General features: G+C 40.1%; 1 long non-coding RNA gene across 6 annotated transcripts in view; it reads left to right on the top strand.

The window, feature by feature from the left end:
* The first annotated feature begins 1,419 nt into the window (after positions 1-1,419).
* Gm45918 overlaps positions 1,420-7,262 on the top strand; it is a 45,603-nt gene continuing 39,760 nt past the window's right edge. For 4 of the 6 annotated variants that reach the window (XR_386595.3, XR_877754.2, XR_386593.3 and 1 more), the window contains exons 1-2: positions 3,647-3,719; positions 7,116-7,236. This is a non-coding gene — a long non-coding RNA (predicted gene, 45918). Of the gene's footprint in view, positions 1,936-3,646; positions 3,720-7,115; positions 7,237-7,262 lie in introns of those variants that run through there. The other 2 variants (XR_877753.3, XR_877752.1) reach the window with 2 other exon arrangements.

Below are 7,262 nucleotides of genomic sequence, written 5' to 3'. Positions count from 1 at the left end.
AAGCTCCCCACCCTCTTCCCACTCCCTCTGCTCACCAACCCACCCACTCCTGCTTCCTGGTCCTGGCATTTCCCTATACTGGGGCATCAAGCCTTTACATTGTTTTATTGTAAGAAAATAGTATAACCAAAGCAATTAATAGAAGGGAGGGTTTATTTGGGCTTATGGTTTCAGAGACATAAGAGTCCATTACCATCACAGTAGGAACTTTGACAGCAGGCAGGCATGGCTCCTGGCACAGTAGCTGAGAGAACATCCTGGGCTATAACTAAAGCAGAAAGAACAAACTGGTAACAGTGTATGGCTTTAGAAACCTCAAAGCATGCCCCCGGTGACAGACTTCCTCCAACAAAGTCACATCTAATCCTACCTAAACAGTAGCTCCAACTGTTGACTAAGTCATCAAATGCTCTAAACTGTTGTGAACATCTCATTCAAACTATCACACGGAAAGCAAAAGAAGTCTCCCTTAGACAGAAGACATTGAAGATGGGAATCTGAACTGGACCGATAAGGGAAAGGAGAGGATTCAGGAACCCTATAAAACATCCAAGCCAGGGCCTGTTTAGCTGAATTACAGCTACGGAGCTCCTTCCTTCCCAAAGCAATAGAGAAGCAACTTTGTCTTTCTCTGGTGCTTGACTTTCTGTCTTTCCTGAGTGTCCAGTTTTTGTCCATCTCGGAGAATGAGCTTGGCAAACCACTAGACGACTTCCAGTATCCACACAACAACGTGAAAGTGGGAAGGAGGCTATAAGGTGTGAAAAGGCACAAGTGGAAAAAAAGAGGAGGACAGGAAAATTAAAAATGCAAATTTTGTTCAAAAATATGCCATAATAAAATCTAATACTATGTGTGTTAATTTAAATAAAAATAAATGGATAAAAGGATATTCTATATACTTGATATCATTTAATGATTTATTCACTAATTGGTAATGAAAATATGACACATTTACACAATGGGATTCTCTTCAGTACTGAGGAAAGTAAAATTATGAAACTTGCAGGAAAATGGATAGAACTGAAAAATATTACCCTGAGTGAGGTAACCTAGAGTCAGAAAAACAAACATACTTTCTTTTTCATATGCAGAGTTTATATTCAAAGTTTTAAATGTCTGTGTCTAAGTTGGAGTGTTTGCAGATTCCAGGAACCCACAAAAGCAGTCATGAGGTGGGCGAAGTAGAGGACCAAAGGGAGGGGTTGCCATGGAAATAAAGGGGAAGAATACCATGGGTGGAAAGGTTTAACTGAGGACAGATTCAGGTTGGGGGAGGGGACAGAGTTAACTAAAACTAAGGATGTATGGAAAAGACATGTAGGAATATAATACTTTATAAGTTAATAAAAGTATGTTTTTTTTCTCTTTTAAAGGAGCTTTTATGGAGTTATCTTTCATGAATGGATAATCTTGTCCCCATAAGTTACAGGTTATTAAGTCCACACTCTTGTGCCAAGTAAGAAATACCTCCCTATAAGTTAATTGCCAGAGAACTGGGTTCTCAAAAACAACACAGGTTACTGCCAATGTTCTTGGTTGCCCACTAGAAATGGATTGTAAGACACTCCTGGTGAAGAAAGCACATATTCTCATTAAAGAATATGGAACTGAGCTGAAGTTCCTACCTGCTGATTCATGTTCATAGTTCCAGAAGGTACCATCCAAGCTGTAGGGGGAGAGAAGTCATCAAAGAGCTAATCCAGATGTGAACCCTGTACACTACAATACATGCTGGCCAAGATACGCTCACGGAATCAATAGTGGCATGACTATTCCTGGTGTAACCAACTACTTTGTAATTGGACCCGAGACCTACTCCATTGGAGAGAATGCATACTTGGTACTGCAAACCTGGTCAAAAGGCTATGACTAGGAAAGCTGTGGGCCATAGGAGGACGTCTACTACTGATGTTACATTAAAGGGAAATATAGGTAAGTTGCTTTCTGACTGATGTTGCACTCAGCCTTGGTTTACAAGATTTCTTTTGGCAGTTGTTGATAGTCAAAACAGGAACACCTTAACTATCAAAGTCAGGACATTAAAGGACTGCCAAGTATTTAGCCTTATATAAGACGTCCACCTTATGAAGCCAGAAGAACATTGTGAAAAAGTGGTTGGAAAGGCTTAGAGATGGATGGAATTGGGAGGAACTTCTGATTGTAACATGGCTGCTACAGTCATGAACATACAGTAGCTGTGGTCACCTGTCAAAGACACACAAACACACACAGAGAGAAAGAGAGAGAGAAAGAGCCAGAGAGAGAGAGAGAGAGCCAGAGAGAGAGAGCCAGAGAGAGAGAGCCAGAGAGAGAGAGCCAGAGAGAGAGAGAGAGCCAGAGAGAGAGAGCCAGAGAGAGAGAGCCAGAGAGAGAGAGAGAGCCAGAGAGAGAGAGAGCCAGAGAGAGAAAGCCAGAGAGACAGAGAGGGAGAGAGACAGAGAGAAAGGGAAAGAGTCAGAGAGGGAGAGAGACAGAGAGGCAGAGAGAGAGAGAGAGAGAGAGAGAGACAGAGAGGCAGAGAGAGAGAGAGAGAGGAAAGTAAGAGGGAAGAAAAGGGTTGGCAAGAGTGGGAGGAAGACAAGAGACTAATGAGATATGAATAATATGAATACAATATATTGTACAAGTAAGAAACTGTCAAAATTTAAAAATTGAAACAAACAAATGATGCTTGTCTAAATACCTGATTTTGTTTCGTATCCTCTTGCGGGATTAAGTATGGTTGCTTCTCAGATATGACTCATCCAAACTAAGATGTACTGTAAATATAAAATGCATATTTTAAAAAATCATGTGTGTGGGAGAGTATGACATGTGTTTTTTGTGTGTGTGTGCAAATGTATATGTAGGTGCATGCGCCTGGGTGTACAAGTGTGGAGGGCAGATGAAGACACGTGTTCTATCACTTTCTGCATTATGTCCTTGACAGGGTTTCTCAGCAAACCTGGAGCTAGGCTGGCAAATGATCCTCCTGTCTGGACTCCACACTGCTCTGGGGTTACAGCTATGCATAGCCACACTGTTTTATGTAGGTGCTGAGGACTTGAACTCTGGCCCTAATGCTTGTATGGTAAATGTTCTTACTCACAGAACCGTCTCCTTACTCTCCACATGTTGAGAATTTAGTGCATAAATATAAACTAAACTGGACAGTGGTGGCTCGAAAGGGAGAGGCAGGCGGTTCTCTGAGTTTGAGGATAGCCTGATCTACAGAGTGAGTTCCAAGACAGCCAGGGCTACACAGAGAAAATTGTCTCAAATATAAACAAACAAACAAACAGTTTTAAATATATAAATTATATTCTTAATGATTTTAAAATATTGACTGAATACTCTAGCAATACTACTGGGCACCCAGAGTCCAGTAAAAACCATTGCTAAAATTTACTTTACCTGTGTTGTTCTAAATTTTTGAGTAAATTAAAAAAAATTAAAGTGAAATAAGTAGGTACATTCTCATGTGTTTCCAGTACACGGCACTATAATATCAAGTCCGTGGAATTCTTGGGAAACTATTTCCTGACATGCCGTGGCAGTTGTGCCCATGAGCTACAGCTGCGATTAAGGCTGTGGAAGATTGGGCTCATCAATATTTTATGTTGGAATAGAGAGGAAGTCCATCTGGTTCTAAGGGATTGTTGACAGTCTGGTTGCTGGGCAACAGAGAGTGTCACTTTCTTCATTGGTGTATCCACTGATAAGTTTCTCAAGCCCTAGTAAGTGACCTCCCTCCCATGCTTCTGCAGGCAGCCATAGTTAAACTCAGTGGGACACAAACACATAAAAGACATGGAAGCAAGAGGAAGACTTGTCTGGAAGGAGAAGGGTTTCAGAAGGAAGTGGTAGGGGATGAGAAAGTGGAATGGGGGAGAGGGCCTTGAAAATGAATAAAATTCATTATATGCATGTATGAGATGTCAAAAAAATTTAAAAAATAAAATAAAAACAAAATACAAAAGGAGGGTATTGTGGAATGAGTGTCAGCAGAAGTCAGATATTGAACAGATAAAAGCTAGAAAATAAAACTCTTTAAGGTACTATCAAGAGTTGATCAATGAGTTGCACATGGCCATATCAGTCCAGAGCTTTCAATTGCCAAAAAAAGATGCCATGTTTAAAGTGTTGATGCCTTTAACTGAACAACTTCAAGGTTTACCTGAAGTTGCTGTAGGCAAGAAGGTAGAGATGGATGAGGAGAAGAAGCAGGGTCTGATTTACAAAGCATGCCACAGACTTTATAGACTGCCCTCGCCAAAGGCAGGCGTTAGCACAATGATTGCATTGTGTCAATCAATAGCTATAATTCTTTGATAAACTTAATGGCTGTTCTAGAAAAGTACCTCTACCTCTTAAAGATGAATCATTTACTTCCAGAAAACACTACACTTGTGGGAAGTTCGATTCAGACCCAGAATTAAACTCTGTTGCCTGAGGGTGGCCAGATTTCATGGTGAGAAAATCAGACTCTAAAAAGGACATTGAAAATGTCTCTCTTTAAATGCCCCAGTACAGGGGAACGCCAGGGCCAAAAAGTGGGAATGGGTGGGTAGGGGAGTGGGGGTGAGGGTATGGGGGACTTTTGGGATAGCATTGGAAATGTAATTGAGGAAAATACGTAATTAAAAAAATATTAAAAAAAAAGAGAAAATGTCTCTCTTACACTTTTCAACAGCTGTTCGAAGGGTTCCTCTCCTAGACCTGCGAGCGCCAAGACAGTAATAACCTCTCCAGTGCTATGTCTCCTCTCTTAGCTTCTGTGATCATTTCCACTTGTCCAGGGAGTACAGGCAGGGTGGGATTGCTTGAAGTTTGGAGTAGTGGTTAGTGTAAAGTGCATAGTAAGTTCTGAATAAATGATTTCTTTTACTATTTTTTCAGATTTATCTCTTTATATGCATGGTGATTCTCCAAATCCATGCATATATGTGTCTTTCACTAATTCCAGAAACTGTTAAGCTACTATCTTCTGAGATATATTTTCCTGATCTCTATTCAGTAGCTTTTTTTGATATTCTAGTTTAAGGTATTTTATAGTTTTATTTCACCTTCTGAATAATTAACACATTGGGTTATAATGATATGGAATCTCAGTTTCCCATTCCCATACGCTCTTATTTAAATGTATTGTAACAGTTTCTGATAGAGCCTTACAACAAAAAGTGTTGGCGTGAGTGTGTGTACATGGGTGTGCGTGCCACCACAGGACACATTTGAAGTCGGAGAACAGCTTGAGAAAGTTGAATGTGAACGTAAGTAAATTGGATTTAGCTATCAATGTTATCGTTATAACCCATTCTTCTGAAAACTCTTTAGTATATTACAGTTATCATTTTTGCAGCTGTGGATTTGGAATAACTTCTTATAGTAGCCACAGTGTACCAAATAACATTTCCACTGTCTATTCCTGTCACATACTTGTCCCTGTCATGGTGGATATGTAAGCATGTCAGCTATTCACTAGGAACTAGACACAGGCTAAATTTTCCAAGTCAGGCTGTGAAGAGGCAGCCTCTGAATGGACTTTGATAATCAGATTGTCTTTGCTATGTCCTACTCTCAGAATAAATGAGTGAATGGTAGCCCGAAAGATGTGAACTTACCCCCTCGTCACTGTAACTCAAAGTTAATTTCATGGTGCTAGAGATGGGGCAGGAAGGCAAAGCATCCCTTTGTCAGCAGAGCCACTCCAGTGATTCTAATTAGGCACCGTTGGAACACACGATAAAGCAAGTGTTGGCTCCTCACCACTTTTAGTCAGAGGGTTTATTATCACTCATGTTAAATTCCGTTTTTTGCTTCACTCCCATTTTTAACACCTTAGAGTTAGGCTGACACCATCTCATCTCGTTTATTTTTTGACTATACATTTGCTGGGCTTAGAAGGAAGAATAGAAACCAAAGTCAAACATTTCTGTAAATTAAAACAGTTTAACTTGATAAATTCAAATTCTTGAGCATTATAAATTTCAAAAGTTTGTCTGTTTTTGGAGTCCCTTATACAATTTCTGAAACACATTAGAAATTAAATAAATACTAACTGAAGAAATATGTGAATGAATGTATCCATTATTAACTTGTATCTTAAATATTGACAAGTGGCTGGACCAGGGAAGCTGCTTTCTGACACAGCATATAAATAATTGATGTGATTTAACACTGAATTAATTTTTCTTTTGAAAAATTTACTTTTAACTAACACACACTAGTTACATGTTTATGGCATAGAGTGCTGTTTTGATACATGTATGTATAATACAATGATCAAATTAGAATAGTGAACACAAATGCCTAACCTATGTTGTTACTTCCCTGGTGGTAATAAAGATTAAGATAATCTTTTCTAGCTACTTGAAATATACAAAACAATTCTATTAGCTATAACCACCCTGTAGTACCCATGCAGTAGAACACCAGAGCACGCTCTTCTGATCTGCAAACTTGTACCAGCTGGCACAGTTCTTGCTCTCCTCTGTCTAGTCCACTCTCCCTAGCTCCTGTGTGTTAGCCGGGTTTCCTCACTATGAGAAAACAACCGAGGCAATCGACATCAGAAAGGAAAAGATTTATTTTGTCCCAAGGTTCTGGGTTCAGCCTCTGGTATTTGAAAGAATAAAAGCAAAATGGTTGATTTGGGCTCAGGGTTTCAGAAGTGTGAGCCCGTGCTCTCTTGGCTCTGTAGCTTTGAGCGGTGGCTGCTCAGTATATCGTTCTGAGATCATGTACCTGAAGGGAGCAGTTTACTTCATGGTGGTGTAGGATCAAACAGAAGCAGGAAGCAGCCAGACTTCCAATATCCCATCCAATAGCACAACTTCAATGTCTCAACTATCTTAATAAATACTCTAGCTTCAACTGCTAAGAGTGTCACCAACACCACCAAAGGCTGGGGACCAAGCCTTCAATGCACAGGGCTTTGGAGAACACTGAAGATCTGACCAGTACCCGTGTAGTTACCTCTGTTCTACCCTGTGCCCTCTCCTTTTCAGATCGCTCCTGTGACTGTTACCATGGGGCATTTATTTATCTGTGACTGGCTTGCTTCACTTGATGTGATGAGCTCTTGCTCCTTCTGTGATATTCTGAATGACAGGATTTTATTCTTTTTTTTACAGTATAAGAGTATTCCATTGTGGGTACATACCTCGTTTTCCACATCCGTTTGTCAGTTGATGACAGCGATGATGGTGATGACGATGACGATGACGACAACTATGACAATGACTTCATACTCAGGTAGCTGCTCTGTCTTGACTATTGTG

This window comes from Mus musculus, chromosome 19, assembly GCF_000001635.26.
Source record: "Mus musculus strain C57BL/6J chromosome 19, GRCm38.p6 C57BL/6J".
NCBI lineage: Eukaryota > Metazoa > Chordata > Mammalia > Rodentia > Muridae > Mus > Mus musculus.
Note: the sequence above shows the minus strand (reverse complement) of the source record. Positions and strands in the feature narration are given on the sequence as shown.